The following is a 20,649-nucleotide window of genomic DNA, read 5'->3' on the forward strand; positions in this document are numbered from 1 at the left end:
TATACTCTTCCTCAGTCAGGGAGGCAGGAAAGGAAGAAAGACAAGCACCAGTAAATAAGAACTTCCTGGCCTAGAAGGGACACATCAATGCCCCCTCATGTTCCACTGATAACAGTAAATTCAGGAGGCCAGGGGTACCACTCTCTCAGGCAAGTACAATGTGGAGCTCATGTTTGGGCACAGCAGAGAGACCTGCCATGGGGTCATTTCACTGTTCTTTAACTTTAGAGAGACTACCCTGGGGTGCAGACCCCTATGAAATCCTTCAGGGAAGGAGCCCCATCCATATGAACCACAGAACAGTTACTTACAGGTGTATCCACCATAGCATCACCCCATGGCAACTCTGACTCACACCACTCTGAGTCATGGTACTAGACAGATGATCAAGAAAAGGGCTGAACAAAAATGGGCAAAGATGATGCCCTGGGAAGTGCCAAAGTGTGGAGGTGGAAAGATCCAGGAAAGGTGCTGAGAATAAGCAGCTAGTGAGATGAGAGATGCAGAAAGTGCCTCCAGGAAGACACTGTAGACCATGTTTGAAGGGGGAGGGAGGGAGCCCCTGTTCCAAAGGCTGTTCTGCAATGTGACTTTGTCACTCCCTCGACGGGGCCAAACTTCATTTCTCAAGCTCCCTGTTGAGTCCATGACACTTTGAGCATCACAACCCAGAAGAAAGAGCCCACACCTGCTCTAGATGGAGATGTAAGTGACCTGGTAGTTTCTGCTTTTTGTCTCCTGAATGCTCACGTTTGAAATGCTCTCTCTTGGAACCCAACATCACTCAATGAGAAGTCCAAGCCACATGGCAAGGCCATGGGCAGGTTCTGTGGTCAAGGTCATGCCAAGCTCCCAGCCCATGGGCAACACCAACCGCTGGTTGGGTGAGTGTGCCATCTTGAATGCACAGCCCAGTCTTGCCTTCAGGTGACTCCAGCCCCAGAAACCATGTGACAGCAACGACATGAGAAGCCCAGCTAGAACCATCAGCTGGGCCCAGTCAACCAACAAAATCATGATTCATCACAATGTATTGTTATTTAAATTTGGGGGGCACTTTTGTCATGCAGTGATGGATAGCTGGAGCCAGGACTGACCCCTGGATTTAGCTTTGTCAAGGTCAACAGTGACCTTGGAGGGGAGAAAAATTGGACTGGAATGGACTCAAAGGAGAAAAGGGAGAGAAATGAAAACAGAATTGTTCAAGGAGTTTTGCTATAAAGAAGAGCAGAGAAATGAGGCGGCAGCTGGAAGGAGTGGATAGAGATTTATTACAGCATGTGTAAATGCTAATGAGAATGATTCTGTAGATAGAAGAATTGATGGTGCAAAAGAAGAGGAGAAATTGCTACAACAAAGTTAAGGAGAGCCGATGAGTGTGGGTAATGAAGGAGACTCTAGCTTTCTGTAGGAGTGCTGATGGCTCACCCAGTGGTAAAGGCTGTCTTCACCCTGCGGGAGGCTGACACATCACCAGGAGACAGGGCAGTGCCCACGGCTGCACATGGAGGCTGACTGATGTGGAGGAGAGCAGGTTCATATCTGGAGGCTTGTACTTTCTCTGTGGAAGATGTAAATCATGTCTTCAGTAAAGAGTGGGAAGGGAAAGGATGGGTGGAAGGTGTGAGGAGAGAGAAGGGATGATGCAGAAACTTCAGGGAGCCAGGCAGGGAAGCGGAGGCAGGAACTGTGTGTGCTCTGAGTGCTGGAGGAACATGGGCAAGTGCTCCCTGCCCAGGAGGATGCTGGAAGGCTTCACAAGGAGGTGACATGTATACGGAATTTTAGACAAAGGGGAAGAATTTGCTGAGTGGATGTAGGTGGAGGTGTTGGGTTCATATTTAAGAAAAGAAAATGTAGGGAAACATGGAAACAGAAAGAAAGGAAAGTGCTTTAATGCAAAGACCATGGACGTGTGCTGGGTCAAGGCTGTCCCCAGCCTTAAGGGACAGGCAGGATTCACACAGGTGCAGAGGACAAACACTGGTGTCAAATACACTGCAATAAACCTACTATTTTGGATATATGACAAGCATTAATCAACCAGGACATTTATTCATTCATCCAACAAACTGTTATCACGTGCTACAGTAGTTGAAACTTGTTTTGCCTTTAAATACAAGGAAATATGTTAGTCTCTCTGTTGTGTCCAACTCTTCGTGAACACATGGACTGTAGCCTGTAGGCTTCTCTGTCCATGGAGTTCTCCAGGCAAGAATACTAAAATGGATAGTCAACCCCTTCTCCAATGATCTTCCCGACCCAGGGATCAACCCCAGGTCTCTGGCACTGCAGGCAGATTCTTTACCATCTGAGTCAACAGGGAAGCCCATTAGCTTTAACAAAATAGAAGTCTGTGTCTCTTTTTTGTAAAAGACAACAAGACCTGTACAAGAAGTATGGAGGTCACCAGTTTGGTTAACTAGCAGGGTAAATTCAAAATACTATCAGGAGCATGAGCTTTATTCTAGATTATACCCAATCATTATAAGCATTTTGCCTCTTCCTTGAGCTTCCAAATGGCTGCCAGAGCTCCAGCCATCACATCTGTATTCCAGTGCACACCCACTCCTTTTAAGGACATGTACTAAACCCAGTTTTTGTCCTTCCCTAGATTGTTAGGGCTCAGCTGCTTCTCTGTCACCTCCTCTCCTAGACTGGCTATCTCAGTTTCTCTGGGGTGAAGGCAGGCTGAATCACAGACTCTATCGCTCCCACCAGACAGCATGATAGCAACTCTGGTACCCATGAAGAGTCTGACACTTCCCCTCACTGCTGGGCTCAGATGAAGCCCCACATCATTGGGGGTGGGACTTGGCCTTCCCCAAGGCTACCTCAGAAGTGATACAAACAGGAGAAGAAGTGGGGAGGTCATATCCTATGGTTTAAAATTTGACAAACAAGAGGTTTGAGACAGGATGCTGGCATATACACTGGTTTCCCTTCCCCTCTCCCCAAGATGGACTGTTATGTTGGAGACGAGTTCCGGATGACCGAGTAAACTGGCACGTTTCTCTGGGAAGCTTTGAACAGCTCAGTGAGGCATCTCTGTCTCTCCTGCCAGAGTCCCTTTTCCTGACCCTCGCTGCTCTGGGATGACACCTCCCAAGGAAGTCTCTGTACATCCACTTTTCAGGCTGTTGCCCAGGGAAGCACATGATGCTTCCGGAGTCCACACAATGCTCAGGGCCACATCTCAAGGAGGGGGATGCAGGAGCATGGCTATAGCTAGCCATAAAGGAGCAGGGATACGTGGCACTGACTGCCATAACAGTCCCAGCTAAAACTCAGAGCTCTTGTTACTAAGGAGGAGGAGAGAATGGCCATCGGGGAGATAAATTGTAGGCTTGAGCAAGGCACATGTTCAAGGAGTGGGCCTGCCTCACTTAGAAATTTAAAGCAGTACAAGGAATTAATGCTATGTACTGCTAACACAACGAGCTTGTGTTGGTAAGCAGGTAGCTGGGCTTTTCAGTGTAAAGCAGCACGGAGACAAATCTTCCTGTAGCCCTGAGTGGTGGATGCCAGAGTGACCCGGGTGATTTCTGAGGAACCAGCGAAGGAGAGAGAGCTGTAAACAGATACAGCAGCTCCACACCCATACTGGGAATGACACATTTCCAAAGAAAGCTTAAGGTACAAATTCCTCATATTTGCTGGCAGTTAAAACCCACACTACTATCAATCCTTTTTGTAAGAAAAGCAGTCCTGCCTGGGTGACAGGAAGGAGGAATTTGTAAGTTCCTGCAGCTCTGCACAAACACCGTGGAAATGTGGAAGTGTTAGTCTCTCAGTCATGTCCAACTCTGCAACCCCATGGACTGCAGCTTGCCAGGCTCCTCTGTCTATAGGATTTCCCAGGCAGGAATACTGGAGTGGGTTGCCATTCCCTTCTCCAGGGGATCTTCCCCACCCAGGGATTGAACCAAGCCTCCTGCTTTGCAGGTGGATTCCATATCATCTGAGCCATCACAGGGTGCCCTCCAAATGCATGGTGCCCCTTCAGATACTCTGCCCACCCCCAACTGCAGGGCGCCCCCAGAACTTCTGCACACTGCCAAACACAGGGTACCCCATGGGAACCTCTGAGACACTCACTGTTTCTGGGAAGAAAAACATTCCAGTTAATAGACAATTGAAACGCATTTAGAAGAATGAAAGAGAAAAAGATTGAAGCAATTAACCAGCATTTCCACTCCTCTGCTGACCTAATTACATACCACTTGCAGACAAACTCTGAAGCCTGTGATATTCAACATTCTGGGACAGAGTGCGGTTATCACATTGGCTAATTTAACTGTTTCTGGATTTGAAGCTAAAATCTCTCAAGTTTTCACTAAAGGTCCTTATTTGGGACTTGGAGTTTTTCTAATCAGAGATAAAAAATGCATGAAGTCTCCATTCACGGAAAACTGGGAGCCTGTGAAATGGGAATTGAACAAAATGACTTTCCATGTATCAAGACCTAACTTCAGAGGAACATACATTAAGATGGCCCCAGCTTTCTGTCCCATGGGAAATGGCATTTCAGGGAAGCGGGACAACTGTGGTGAAACAAATCCATCTGGTGTCAACCCAATAATGTGGAACAGATGAGCAATCCTGTCACTCCAGTATGTCATTTCAGCCAGCCCAGCAAGCAACCTTGTCATGGTAGGTTCCCATCCCTAATTCACAGATGAAGAAACTGAGGCTTGGGAGATGCAAGGAGCTTGTTTGGGCTAAGCAAACACGAATTTGCCGTTTGGTTTTTTTGTGTTGAAATCCAACAGTATTTCCACCGTGATCCAGAAACAAGCATTTGGCAAAATAAATTCATTTGTGTTCATCTCTTTCCAAAGGGAACCACTGACCCACATTCCTGCAGGATTCCTGGAGTGTAGTTAGAAGTTTCAAGCTGCAGCCCTGGGAGAGTTCGAACCTGTCTTTTATGTCTCCATTTCCAGCAGCAGAAAAGTAGTCTGGCAAGAGTAAGTGATCAGGACACAGTATCCCTTGCCATCCAAACTGCAGTATCAAAGCAGGAACCGAATATTATTGGCCCCTGAAGGACAGAACTGTCCACATTGAGTGAAAGGCACAGCTGTAGATGCTGAGGAAGAAAGAAGAGAACTTTCCATGCACAGAGAGATCTGGTTTGCTTGCCTGCATCGATCAACACATCATCAGTTTCAGCACAGTATGATTCTTGTATTGGACAAAAAGGAACAAAGTCATGCTGGTCACGTTCATATTTTTCATCAGACCCCCTACTTGCCCATGAACCAGCCTTTACTGAGAACTAGAAAGTGGGATGGAAATAGAGGTGACTCCTAAAGAGCCCAGCCCGGAGGAGAGCTGTTAGTCCAAGGACCTGTTAGTCTGCTTGGGACCACAGAGCATGCCGTAAACAAATATTCTGAGTCTTACCTGCTGTCAGGTTCATTGTCGGCCTCAAGTGTTGGATGCTAAGCAGATGCCCATCTCTTCTCCTTGTGGTATCCTTGGATCCACAGCATTTCCCACAATGTAGATATCCCTGGATCCTGAGCTGGCCTGCTGATGAGACAAGCTGTGATAAATTTAAACAAATGTACCAAGGTCACATCCCACTACTGGGACTAGGGTTTTCACCTGCATCTTTTGTATCTAGGTCTAAAGTTTATTCCCTTTCACCAATGCCCTTTCCTGAATTCTAGGTTTTGTGGACAACAGTTTCTAAGCAACAGTTACTAGGTCAGAAAATCTCACATTTTTTCTTGCAAATGGACCATTTATACAAACCTGTGTTGAATGCATCACCAGCTGGCTCCTTAGAAACCTTGCACTGGGGGAGGCCACAGGACACAGCAGCATCCACTATGGGTATGCATAGTCCCTTGGTACCTGATAACTGCCTTTGAGAAGACCTTTGTACTATTAAAATTAGAGGAAATGTGAGCTGCAAAAGTCCCACTTAAGTGGCCCTTGCTCTCAGGAGGAAGTATGGACTGTGATACAAGATTCTGATTCTGTCTTCTTGGGCCTCTGCCTTTTTAAGTTTGAGGGAAAACAAAATAGAAAGGTAGAATATTTACAGACAACCACTTTTAATTAAGAACAAAGGGACCCACCGGTCCCTAATCAGTACTAAAACATGTCAGGGGAAACAGCGCAGAATGAGAGAAAAGAATACCGGCCTTTGTGTTCATGTCTGGGAAGGTTCCCAGACAGCATCATTGCTCCATCCACCCGGGCTCACTAGTGGGTCAAGTGTTATCCCAAATGCCTTCCAGGCACCACTTGGCACTGATATCTCTGAAGACAGTGATTCCTTCAGAGGAAAACAGTCTGATGATAAGAAAATGTGAGGTATTTAGTGGTAATGTTCTTAAAAAACATCTTTTTTTTTTTTTGGTAAGTTTATTTTTTTTTAATATAAGTTTATTTATTTTAATTGGAGGCTAATTTCTTTACAATATTGTATTGGTTTTGCCATACATCAACATGAATCTGCCACGGGTATACACGTGTTCCCCATCCTGAACCCTCCTCCCACCTCCCTCCCCATACCATCCCTCTGGGTCGTCTCAGTGCACCAGCCCCAAGCATCCAGTATCATGCATCAAACCTGGACTGGCGATTCATTTCATATACGATATTATACATGTTTCAATGCCATTCTCCCAAATCATCCCACCCTCTCCCTCTCCCACAGAGTCCAAAAGACTGTTCTACACATCTGTGTCTCTTTTGTTATCTCGCATACAGGGTTATCATTACCACCTTTCTACATTTCATAAATATGCATTAGTATACTGTATTGGTGTTTTTCTTTCTGGCTTACTTCACTCTGTATAATAGGCTCCAGTTTCATCCACCTCATTAGAACTGATTCAAATGTATTCTTTTTAATGGCTGAGTAATACTCCATTGTGTATATGTACCACAGCTTTCTTATCCATTCATCTGCTGATGGACATCTAGGTTGCTTCCATGTCCTGGCTATTATAAACAGTGCTGCGATGAACACTGGGGTACACGTGTCTCTTTCCCTTCTGGTTTCCTCAGTGTGTATGCCCAGCAGTGGGATTGCTGGGTCATAAGGCAGTTCTATTTCCAGTTTTTTAAGGAATCTCCCCACTGTTCTCCATAGTGGCTGTACTAGTTTGCATTCCCACCAACAGTGTAAGAGGGTTCCTTTTTCTCCACACCCTCTCCAGCATTTATTGCTTGTAAAAAACATCTTTTTTAAAAAGCGACCTGGTAAAGAATGGGAAGATGGCAGAGGAGGCTTTGGCCAAGACACCTGGCAAGCGCCCAGGAGACATAGCTCTCCATCCATGAGGGCAACACCATACACCAGGAGCCCACATCACTCTGAGACAGGTGTTTGAGCAATGGACACATGTCACCCACCCAGCCTCCAAGAGGCAGGAGAAGGTCCATGCAGGTGACTGCACTGATATGTTAAATAGCATAAACATCAAAACCTCCAGCTATGGGCGTCTTCCCCCCACTGCACCCCTCAACACAGAGAATCCAGCTGGGAGCCAGCATCCCAAGAGAAAGAGCTGTTCCCCATGACCTGCTCTCATGGATTAAATGCAATCCCACCAGAGATGGAAAAAGAGAACATACAATTTTATGGTGCCCAGGTTAACAAGAAGGTGGAAAAGGGAACAGATTTTATATGCTCAATATGACTGTCTTAAGGCTTCCCTGCCTGGAGAATCCCAGGAACAGGGGAGCCTGGTGGGCTGCCGTCTATGGGATCGCACAGAGTCGGACACGACTGAAGCGACTTAGCAGCAGCAGCAGCAAGGCTTCCCCGGTAGCTCAGCTGGTAAAAAAAAAATCTGCCTGCAAAGCAGGAGACCTGGTTTGATTTCTGGGCCAGAAAGATCCACTGGAGAAGGGATAAGCTACCCACTCCAGTATCCTTAGGCTTCCCTGGTGGCTCAGATGGTAAAGAATCCACCTGCAATGCGGGAGACCTGGGTTCAATCCCTGGGTTGGGAAGATCCCCTGGAGAAAAGAACAGCTACCCACTCCAGTATTCTGGCCTGGAGAATTCCATAGACTATTTATTCATGGAGTCACAAAGAGTCGGACATGACTAAGCAACTCTCACTTCACATGACTGTCTTAAAAACCTTTAACCAGGCTCTGAAGAGAGAAGAGTCAGTTACTAGATACCAGAAATGAAGCAAAACTGGAACAGAAAGCTATGCTCCCCAAGGCCCCACCACCTGGAAATAGGCACAGTGATATTCTGGGTGGGAGGCGGCACACGGACCCACTCAGGCCACTGAGATCCCAGTGCCCAACTGTGAGAACGGAAGGGCTGACAATAAACGACCATCCCTCCCTGTGAAAAGAGGAGGCTAGAGGAATTCCAGCTGCCAGTCCTGGGATGTGTCAGGCAGGATTGCCATCTGCCTGGGGCCCTGAATGAGAAGAAAAAGGTTTCCCATGAGAAATCAAAACCTCAGGCTGTACCACATGCACGTAAGGATTCCAAATCTGCACTGTTCATATGGTTTGGGGGATCTTAAGCCAAGAAATGAATGTGAAAACTTGTCCTGTATGGGTGAAACCTCTGGGCCCCCCAGCAGAAGAAAAACAAAGTCATTCCATGGGAATATTTTCACAATTCAGGATACACGTGACTCAGTCCTCCCACACGTGATTCGGGCCCCCAGTCTGCTCAAGGCTTGGTCTCCACACGCCATTTCCAATTTCTTGTTAAAACTCTGCTAAGTGTGCAGATTGCAATCTCTGAATTTCCCACAAAAAGGGATCAAGGCTCCTTGAGGAATGGCTGACTCTGCACCGAGAGCAGAAAGTGTACAAGACACAGAGGGAACAATTGCTCTGATCTGAAAGCAAGGACACTAATAAAACATGAGGTTACCGCAAAAAGGAAATAAGGAGCCACTGAAAATGGGATCTAATCACCATGGAAGGAACAGTAAGAGCAACACCAAAGATCATAAGGACAGAGCAGGAGATTAAAACACAAGAAGATATTTAAATCATTGAGTACATAATAGTACTTTCTTCAAAAGTTATTATAGGAATGATCTCATTATTTTGAAAACTGGCAACTAAAGAGAAAGAATCAAAGATTTATCCTGGTTTCCCTAAATAAACTCTTTCACTAGGTAGCTAATGAGAGAAACTTTTCTCTTCATAGCAATATTCCAGCTACCAAATGATGAAAAAAATGCTGGAACTAGAAATCTAAATTTTGTACTGTTAATGAGACTATGTATTGGGGAAATGAACATCAGTGGCGTTTGACATTGCAAAGACAGACAAGCAGATATTATATACTGTCTGATGAAAGTACATACCATCCGTGAAATAGTCTTGCCCCCAAACAAATCAATCAATCAATTCAATCTAAACGCAAAATAAGTCTCTGAATTCGACTAATAGTTTGTAAGAAATACCAAAGACAGAGGAACAAGTAAGTTAAATAAAAATATGGGGAGGAAATCAACAAGACCCAAACAGTTGGGAATTCTATAAGGCAAATGACTGAATTTGCGAAAATAAGCCAGAAAGATAAAGAGGGAAGTCACAGATTAAAAGAGAGTTATAAGGCATAGCAATCTTTTCCAATATAAGAATCTTATCTAAATGTTGTTGTTCAGTTGACAGTCATGTCCAACTCTGCGATCACACGGACTGCAGCATGCCAGGCTTCACTCTCCTTCACCATTTCCCAGCACTTGCTCAAACTCGTGCCATCCAACCATCTCATCCTCTGTCATTCCCTTCTCCTCCTGCCTTCAATCTTTCCCAGCATCAGGATCTTTTCTAATGAGTCGGCTCTTCACATCAGGTGGCCAAAGTATTGGAGCTTTAGCTTCAGCATCAGTCCTTCCAATGAATATTCAGGATTGATTTCCTTTAGGATTGACTGGTTTGATCTCCTTGCAGTCCAAGAGATTCTCTAGAGTCTTCTCCAACACCACAGTTCAAAAGCGTCAATTCTTGCCTTCTTTATGGTCCAGCTCTCACATCCAAACATGACTACTGGAAAAACCATAGCTTTAACTATACGGATCTTATCTAAATAGTCATTCAAATAATTAATAAAAAATTTAATTATACATCATGAGTAAGTGGGATTGTGAGGTACACAGGACTGATTCAATATTTGAAAATCAATTAACATAATCTATCACATCAACAGGCAAAAGAAGAAAAGTTATACCATCATATCAACTGATGTGGAAAAAGCATTTAAAAAATACCTATCTGTGATATCACCTATCACCTATGATTAAAAAAAAAAATTGGCTAGTAGGAATAGAGTAGAACTTCTTCACCTTGAGAAGAACATATACCCCCCTACACACACACACAAAAAAAAACAAACTGAAGCAGAAAGCTGCTATAGCTAATATCATAGTTAATTAATAGTAAGAAAGTAGACGCTTTCCCCCTAAGATGTGAGATAAGGCAAAGATGTCTCCTCTTACCACTCCTACTCAGCATTGTATTAGAAGTGCCAACTAATACATACAATAGGAGAAGAAATGAAATAAAAGAATGAATTAGGAAAGAAGAAATAACACTGATTTTACTCACAGATAACATGATTGACTACATAGAAAATCCCAAAGAATGAACAACAACATCAAAACACATCTTGGAATTAATAATCAAGCATAGAAAGATTGCAGTATACAGGTTAATGTAAAAAGTCAATTGCTTTCCTATCCTGGTAATGAGCAATTAAAATTTGAAATAAAAAACACAGTGTCATTTATAATAGCACCAAAAATGAATTTATGTATAAATCTAACCAAAAATACACAGAATGTATATGCAGAAAATGACAAATTTTTAGGGATAAAAATCAAAGATTATGATTGGAAAACTCAATATTGTTAAGAAATGGGTTCTTCTCAACTTGATTGATTCAATGAAATTTCAATAAAATATCAGCAAACTATTTTCTGAGTTTAAAGTTTATACGGAATAGTCAAAGATCTAAAATATCCAAAACAGTATTAAAAAAATAAGAGGAGAAAGAAGCAGAAGAGGAGGAGCAGACGAACAAAGGGGAAGAACTGATACTATTTCACTTAAACACGTACTATGGAGCTAGAGTAATCAGGGCAACACGGCAGTGATGAAGGATTAGACAAAAACAGTGGAACAGAATAGAGCCTAGAGTTACCTGACATGCATATAGTCAACTCATCTTCAGTAAATTGTTGTTGGTTTATTGTTTAGTCACTAAGTCATGTCTGACTGTTTCACGACCCCATGGACTATAGCCCTCCAGGCTCCTCTGTCCATGGGATTCTCCAGGCAAGAACACTGGAGTGGGTTGCCATTCCCTTCTCCAGAGGATCTTCCCAACCCAAGGATCGAACCCAGGTCTCCTACATTGCTGGTGGATTCTTTACCGTCTGAGTCACCAGGAAAGCCATGCAAGAAAACTGGAGTGGGTTATTCCCAACCCAGGGATCGAATTTATGTCTCTTGAACACATCTCTTGAGTTGCAGGCAGATTCTTTATCACTGAGCAGCTTGTATAGCCAAAAATACTCTGAAAATTCACTATTAATTAAAAAACTACTTGTTTTAAAATGACTACAAAATTTGGATAGACATCTCATAAAGAAATATATATAAATGACAAATAAGCACATGAAAAGATGGTGAGCATAATTTGTTGTTAAAGAATTACAAATTAAAATAACAATGATGAACTTCCCTAGTCCACTGGCTAAGACTCCATGCTCCCAATGCAGGGGACCTGGGTTCCATCCCTGGTCAGGGAACCAGATTTCACATGCAGCAACTAAGACCCATCACAGCCAAATGGAAAAAAAAAAAAAATTAAAAAAAAAATAGCATGAGGTATGACAACATACCTATTAAAATAGCAAAAATCCAAAAACAGACTGCACTAAATGCTGGTGAGGATGTGGAACAACAGAAACTCTCATCCATTGCTGGTGGGAAAGCAAAACGGTACAGCCACTTTGGGAGACAGTTTAGCAATTTCTTACAAAGTTAAGCATAGTTATATGAGACTGCTTTGGCTTCCATAACAGAATACCACACGCTGAGTAGCTCAGACACAATAGATATCAAGACAAAAGAGTAACAAAGAAAATCATAACTTAATGATAGAAAGAATAACTTTCTAAGAATTTATAAAACTATTATCTTTGGGAAGAACTAACAGTAGAGCATCAAAAGAATTAAAACAAATCTAACATAATTTCCCAGAGAAAGTGAAAAATATGCAATCATACTAAGAGATTATATTACTCTCCCAGAAAATGCAAAAAGAAAAACTTAGGATTTTGTTTTGAATCCTGTTGAGTCTATCTATCTAGGAGTCATATGCAAAACCCTGCACCCAACAAATGGAAATTGCAACTGTGCATTTCCAGTATGCCTGGAATGTTTTCTAAAAGAGACCACCCACTGGGCCACAAAAGAAGTCTCAATCCATGCTCCAAAATCAATATCATGTAAACCACATTCTTTATCAGATGGCAAAGTCAGAAATCAATAACAATAATAAAACAGGAAATAGCCTAAAATAGCTGAAATTTTAAAAGCATATTTCAAAAACACGTGTGTATCACCAGATCATCTTGCCTTTCACTATGTCACTCCACGGCTGCTGACTTCCGGTTCTAAGCTGCTCGCTCTGTTCTCAGTGAGATGAATGAGAAACTTCTACAATTCATTCATGATGCTGGGATCAAGGGTACAGTGGGCAGGAGAGGGTGGGTGGGATGTGGTGCAGCTGACACATCTAAATATGCAACACTGACATTTCCCCTGTGGAGGGGAGCTTTCCCAGCTTTATGCAAGGCCCTCATTGAGTGGTATCCGCCAAGAGACCCAAAAGGAATTGGATTCCACCCTTCTGGGAGTCTCTCACATGCATCATTTTTGTCTGGAGAGAACAGAGGCAGAAAACACACAGCTGACCAACCACCCTCCCTTTTCCCTCAGAAATCAGGTCTATCTGGACTCCAGTCTATCTGATTCTTCTTTCTGGCATCTGGAAACTTGTCTATGTCATGCTCTCAAAGCAATTCTCTTTTTCCCAGTGAAAAAGATGTGGGTTGAAATTCATGTGTAAAGGCTTCAAGAGAAAATGATTAATAAGAATTATTAGTTTTACTAATATTAACTAGTAGATATTTTTAAATCTTATTCATGCTTTCAAAATGTATCCCTATTGTTCCTGCCCATACTGGAACAGGGCAAAAAGTCCACACGTGATGGAGGAAGGAAAGATGAGAGGAGGTAAAGGTGAGCTAACTTGCTCATGCTTTTTAGTGAGATTTCAATAAATAGTGTTGCTGTTCTTATTGATGTTTCTAACAATGATAATTCAAAATTTGGACATTTGGGCATTATTTAAAGAAAACCAAAATAAGAAAAAAAAGTATCTAAATTACCAAAGTAAACAAAAAGGAAAAGACTACAGAACAAAAGAGAGAAAGCAAGAGAAATATTTTTAAATAAACAGTAGATACCAGTTAAAAAGACCAAATTGATTTGATATGTTCATAAATGTGGTATAACCTTATTTGCTTAAAATAGAAAGAAGTTCAGAATAGGTTAATAAATAAAATCCAACTATATGTTACAAAAAGAAACATGCAAAATAATATTCAGAGAAAAACTTGTTGGCCATTCATATTTATATTACTAAACAAGAAATAATTTTAATGAGATGGCTCAGTTTAATCTAAAATAGAATATTATATAAGTAAACATATATTTTGGAGAAGGAAATGGCAACCCACTCCAGTATTCTTGCCTGGAAAATCCTATAAACAGAGGAGCCTAGCAGACTCCTTGGGGTGGAGAAGTTGGACGCAACTTAGCGACTGAACAGCAACAACAACAAATATATATTTGGCAAATCAACCTAAAAAGAACTAGGAAATCTAACAAATCAATAACAATGGAAGAATTTGCAGAAATAAAAGCTACTTTGATCCCAAAATGCCTCATCTAGTTTTATGTGGAAAATCTTCAAAATTTTCGAGGAATAAATAACTACTAACACAGCTTATTCAAGAATACAGCAAAGAAAGAAATCATCCAGATTCTTTTTTTTCCCCAAGGTCAGCAAGACACTAATAACTTAACTAATATGAAATAGAAGTAGACCAGCCTTACATGAGAAAGCAATGTCAACATCTTCGTAAAGAATTAGCAAATATAACTTGAGTAGTGTTTTAGGAGAACACACTCTACCCAAGTTGAGTTCATTCCAGTAATGCAAAATTGTTCAGTGTTAAGAAATCCATTGATGTAATTCACTGTATCGGTCAGGGTTCAGTTACAAAAACCAGAATCCTCTCTAGCTGGTTTAGAACAGAAAGAGATTCATTGTGGACTGTTGAGTGGCTCACAGAAGTCCAGGCAGGGCCAGAGAAACAGACACCGGGATGGGCTTTTGAGAACAGCTCCCAAAGCAGCCAGGAAGGGGCTGCTTCTCCCTCTTCAGTCAGAAACCCACTGGCTCTCCAGCACCACCCTGACACTGCCAATATGGAGAACGCCACAACCAAGAAACTGCCTCCATCAGAAAGCCACTAGAATCAGGAAAGTCTGACTGGAAAGACCACTGCCAGCTCCAGGGTCACACCACCCTGCTGTGACCCATCGAATGAGTGCCCTGTGTCCTGCTGGTCAGGCTTCGCAACCCCAGAAACTGGACCTTGCTCTGCCCTGCTCATCCCTTCGTCAGCAAGTCACCATCTCCACTGCCATGTTTGTTGGCAGAAACAATAGTTGTGGCCAAAGTACAGCCCTCTTGGCCCTCTGCCTTGCAAATCTCAGGCCAAGTCATCTGACTTTTAAACCTAAATGAAATATAGAAGCCCTGACTTGAAAGGGGTCTCAGAATCATGCATTTGAGCTTTCCTGTCACTGCAATGCAGGAAGGCTGTCTAGGAGGGAAGAGTGGAGCCATCATATCCTCTGAGCCCTCCTGTGGCTTCTCAACATCCTTCCATGCCATTCTCACAGTAATCACGCCCCAAATGACAGCCCCAATCCGTTCCTCCTTCAAAATGCAACCCTTCCCACCTCAAGGGAACACACCCACCTCTTCCAGAAGTGAAGACCCGGGTCTCATCTGTCACTAGATCTACAGCTGAGAGCTGTTTTCTCCTCACCTAGCTCCATAAAAACCCCTGCTCAGTATCCTGGAATAATCTAAGAACTAAACTATAGTGTTAACATCAATAGCACACCCTAAATAAAACAGTAGTGGGAAAACAGCAGAGGAAAATTGGTTAACATGCTTAAATATAAACCATCCAAACAGTCCTAGTTTCACCAATCCGTCACGAAGCCAAAGTTGACATGAGATGAGTAGATAGAAGACTGATAGGCAGAAATAGATAAATGGTAGATCAGTTTATTATTATTATATACGGTCATATATATACCTGTCATATATATTATGACAGGTTATATACGTCTAACCTGTCAAGCCAGTAGAATGCTCAGTCATGTCTGACTGTTAGGGACCCAGTGGACTGTAGTCGGGCAGGCTTCTCTGTCAATGGGATTTTTCAGGTGAGAATACTGGAGTGAATTGTCATTTCCTCCCCCAGGTGACCTTCCCGACTCAGGGATTGAACCCTTGTCTCCTGTATTGCTGGAAGACTCTACCCACTGAGCCAACTTGTTGTAAATCATGCATTTTAACTGGACATATTTATAATTAGTGCATTTTAACTGAACAGTTCAGTGGTTTTTAGTATATTCACAGACTTGTGTAAACATAATCACAACCAATTTTAAAACGTTTTCATTATCCCAAAAAGAAATCCCACATCCATCAGCAGTCATTGCCCATATTGCCCTAAACTCTCCCATCCCAGCCCTAGACAACCATTATTCTATTTTCTGACTCTTTAGAGTCACCTATCCTGGATATTTCATATAAACTGAATTATCTATGTGGGCTTTTTGGACTAATTTCTCTCACTTACCATATTTTCAGGGCTTATCCATGCTATAGTGTGTATTAGAGTTTCATTAATTTTCATTTCTGAATAATACTCCATTGTATGTGGGTACCACATTTTACTTATCCATTCATTAGCTCCCATTTTTGTCTATTCTGAATAATTCTGCTACCAACTTGGGTATGTCCATTTTTGTGTGGACATGTGCTTCTTTATTCTTGCTTGTAGCCTCAGAAATGAAAATCCCATGGATGGAGGAGCCTGGTGGGCTACAGTCCATGGGGTCCCAAAGAGTCAGACACGGCTAACTTCACTTTCACTTTTCACTTTCATGCATTGGAGAAGGAAATGGCAACCCACTCCAGTGTTCTTGCCTGGAGAATCCCAGGGACAGGGGAGCCTGGTGGGCTGCCATCTATGGGGTCGCACAGAGTCGGACACGACTGAAGCAACTTAGCAGCAGCAGCAGCAGCAGCAGTCATGCATTAACCTATGTTCAACCCTTTGAAGAACTCTCAGACTGTTTTCCAGTTCCACTAGCAGGGAATGAGGATTCCATTTCTCTTCTATTTGGTGTCTGTCCTCACCAATATTTATTATTGTTTGTCTTTATGATGACAGTCATCCTCCTGGGTGTGAAGTGATAGCTCATTGTAATTTTGATTTGTATTTCCCTGTTAGCTAATGAGGTTGAGCATCTTTTCATGTGTTTATTGGCCACTTTTATATCTTCCCTGGAGAAACATTTTGTCAGATCCTTTGCTGTTTTTTAAATTTGATTGCTTAATGTCTTTATAAGAAGAAAGGAGAGCACATATACAGTAATGGAGTTATTAACCTTCCAGTTCTCATCTCAGATTTCTGCATTTGTTCCTGTGGATCTGAGTTACCATCTGGTGGCATTTCCTTGCTTCAATACAATTTTGTGATCTTATTTTCAAATATATTACATTTCTGCTGGAGACAAGTAGACAGACATCCTTCCAGGGAAAACTGGTTAAATAAGTCCCAATCCATACTATGGAATACACTGTGGTCTCTTAAAAAAAATCAGGCGAATCAACATGTGCTGACACGGAATCATGTCCAGAATATAATGTGATGAAAAACACACATACACTGAAAGCAAAACAGTACCCACTTATAGCTTCCATCTGTGCAAAAGTGCATAACACATACAAATTGAGGCATCCCCCAAGTGCTGTATACTAAACAGTGACTTCCTCTGGCAATGGCATATGTGAGCTTAGGGAGTGACAAAGATGCTCACGTATCCCTCATGGGAATTACGGCTGCTTCTGGGGTTATAAGGAGCATGAAATTTATTTTGTCTTTTAAAACCTGATAGTGACTAAGAGGGCCATGTCCTGAAAGGCAGGCATTCTCTGTGATGAGAAAAGGACCACACAGCCAGACTGTACTGAGCTCATGAGGGGCCATTCAGAGTCTCAGCAGGAAAAAAGTCTTCAGGTTTATTGTCCTGATGAGAAATGACCAGTCTCTTAGGGAGCCTTGGGCTTCCCATCCCAGAACTTGGGCTATTTCAGTCATAAGGACTAAAGGTCAGTAAGAAAAGAGAACCAAAGTCCTTTACCCACAGGGAAAGGCTCAAGGGTAGGGGATGACCCTGAACAGCCCCCTCCCCTGCCCCTGTAACTGCCCAGGGGACAACTCTTGCTTCTGACAGGATGCCATGCCCTTCTGCAGGTCCCTTAACCCAGGTCCCTGAATCCATCTGCTCTCCTCCTATATCATCCCATATACTTTGGGTAAAGCTGCTCTTGGGAGAAACGATCAGCTCATTCATTAGGGCCATTCACAACCTGTGAGAATGAGAGACTCAACTCTTCCAGGAAATTTTGTTGCTGTTGTTGTTCAGTCGCTAAGTCATGTCTAACTCTTTGCAACTTTATGGACTATAGCACACCAGGCTTCCCTATCCTTCACGGTCTCCTAGAGTTTGCTCAAACTCATGTCCATTGAGTCTGTGATGCCATCCAACCATCTCATCCTCTGTCGGCTCTTTCTCCTCCTGTCCTCAATCTTTCCCAACATCAGGATCTTTTCCAAACAGTTGGCTGTTAGCATCAGGTGGCCAAAGTATATGAGCTTCAGCTTCAGCTTCAGCTTCAGTCCTTCTAATGAATACTCAGTGTTAATTTCCTTTAGGATGGACTGGTTTGATCTCTTTGCTGTCCAAGAGACTCTCAAGAGTCTTTTCCAGTACCACAATTCAAAAGCATTGATTCTTCTGTTTTCTTTATTGGTGCAACTCTCACATCCATACATGACTACTGGAAAAACCATAGCTTGGACTATCCAGATGTTAGCAAAATGATGTCTCTGCTTTTTAATACACTGTCTAGGTTGTCATAGCTTTTCTTCTAAGGAGCAAGCATCTTTTCATTTCATGGCTGCAATCACTGTCCACAGTGATATTGAAGCCCAAAAAACAAAAAAACTTATTTTTTTTATTTTTTAGGAAATATATTTTACTTAAAAAAAAAAAAACTCAATTCAGAAACTACACCAAGATGGTAAAATGAGAATTGTGAGACCACACACACACACACCCTTGGACAACATGTAGAAGGTCCTCCAGTTGGACTTGAATTGTGAGAAATTTCCCAGAGGACGAGGGACAGAGGGTTGAGTGTGATGAGCAAGGGATGCCCCACACAGGAGCACAAGCAGGCCATAGAAGCTGTTGTCACTGAAAGGACGACCACCACACATCAGCAAAACAGAGGCACCTCCTTGCTGCACCGCATCACAGGCAGGCTGAAGCCCCGGACTAAAACCCCAGACCTTCACTGGGAAGAAAACGAATCCAGTACATGAGAGGACAACTGGGCTTCAGTTAGCTGTCAATTGATGTGAGGGACACAGAGGGCAAGATAGACATCCTGTCTTCTCTGCACCTGGCCCTGGAGTTGAGGGTGAGGGGATATAACAGGGGGGCACATGCAGGCCAGGCCCTCTGCATCCCGCCTCGGTCCAGGTGGGGCCTGCCTGCTGCACAGGGAGCCCTGGCCCCACCCACAGGAGCCCAGCAGGTTTGCCCAAGGCTAGGGCCCATTGGCACTCCAGTACTCTTGCCTGGAAAATCCCATGGATGGAGGAGCCTGCTGGGCTACAGTCCATGGGATCGCTCAGAGTCGGACGCAACTGAGCGACTTCACTTTCACTTTTCACTTTCATGCATTGGAGAAGGAAATGGCAACCCACTCCAGTGTTCTTGCCTGGAGAATCCCAGGGACGGGGGAGCCTGGGGGGCTGCTGTCTATGGGGTCACACAGAGTCGGACACGACTGAAGCAACTTAGCAGCAGCAGCAACAGCAACAGCAGGGCCCATTGGAGGCTCCCAGGCTGACACCCCATGCTGTGTCCCTATCGTAGCCTCTGTCAGGAGGAAAATGGCAGTGAGGTTCCCATTCAACTGTGTGCCTTCTCAATTTCAGAACCTGAATAGAGAAGAGGGTGGGCCCCTCACTTTCACTACCTCCCAAGTGGGCGGAGTCTGGCCCTGCTCTGCAGAGTGCAGGGAGCTGGTGGGACCTACGCCCTGTCTGCAGTGGGAGAAGCCCTTGTCCTAACCCCCAAGATACCTCCTGAGAAACAGGAAGCACTGGCCTGAGTCTGCAGTGCTCAAGTGCAGCCTGGGAGCCCCTGGGAGTTCCCCAAGCCCCTCTCAGGGCCACGTAAAGTCAAGATTGTTTTCATAATAATAGTACATGATATTCCCCTTTCATTCTCATTCCCCAGTGCGTATGAAGAGGTGGGCAGTGGACATTTCTGGAGGCCACGTGAAGCGTTGGCAAGCCCGTCACTCCAGCAACCACATCCATGTGAAAGAACTTGTGTTTTAAGACTGTTTCCATTTTGATAGCTCATGTAGTAAATACTGTTCGATGCACCTACACAAACAAAAGTCTCAAGGGGCTCTGCATGATTTTTAAGAGTGAGCCCAAAGTTTGACAGTCAGACACGCAGATTCCTCTCCCTGAGCACCCCCACGTCCTCAGTGTTCACTCCTTGGGTAGATGAGGAAGTCCTATGCGGGGTCCCTGTGGCCCCTGCTTCAGCTCAACAAGAGACACTGTGAACATCTGAGTCAGAGCACACCCCACTAAAATCCATTCAGAATAAGATTCAGAATCTGATGTGGCTGAGGAGTTCTTGGGGGGAACCATTGATCCATTAGCAGGAGGCTGGGGCTCCTCTGCCTGGATCTCTAAGAAGTGCCTGGGATTGATGTCCCCAGTCTGCTCCTGTGGTCTCAACTGAGGACTCTGCCCACAACTCCCACCTCCTCATACCACCTTCCTTCTCACCAACTCTAAGCCACCATACTGGCTCTGTTGGCACAGCCAAGTTCAGGTGGGGCCTGGATTCCATGGCTCCCCAACTGCGCCCTTGCTCAGAGTGCCCGTTGCCTGAGAGGACCTGTTGAGAGGTCACCTCCCCAGGGGGCCTGGCCTAAATTCTCACAACTCTCCAACAGTCCATGTCACTTCACACATTCCTGGGCCTCGTCACAGCAACATGGTCACTTGAGTCTGGGGGGCCCCAACAAAGGGGTCTGCATGATCTGGTATGTGCTAAACAAAGGGATGGTCCCATGATGAGGATGCATTTCGTATGAGCAGAAATAAATAGTGGAGTATCTTCTACAGGGACTGCTGAGCTTTTCCAGCA

The 20,649-nt window shown here is 43.7% G+C and overlaps 1 long non-coding RNA gene across 1 annotated transcript in view; it reads right to left on the reverse strand.

The window, feature by feature from the left end:
* Window positions 1-1,427: 1,427 nt before the first annotated feature.
* LOC133253073 (uncharacterized) overlaps window positions 1,428-20,649 on the reverse strand; it is a 29,775-nt gene continuing 10,553 nt past the window's right edge. The window contains exons 2-3 of the long non-coding RNA XR_009738169.1: window positions 5,410-5,551; window positions 1,428-1,561 (exon numbers count right to left, since the gene is read on the reverse strand). This is a non-coding gene — a long non-coding RNA (uncharacterized LOC133253073). The remainder of the gene's footprint in view (window positions 1,562-5,409; window positions 5,552-20,649) is intronic.

Source organism: Bos javanicus, chromosome 8 (genome assembly GCF_032452875.1).
Source record: "Bos javanicus breed banteng chromosome 8, ARS-OSU_banteng_1.0, whole genome shotgun sequence".
Classification (NCBI taxonomy): Eukaryota; Metazoa; Chordata; class Mammalia; order Artiodactyla; family Bovidae; genus Bos; species Bos javanicus.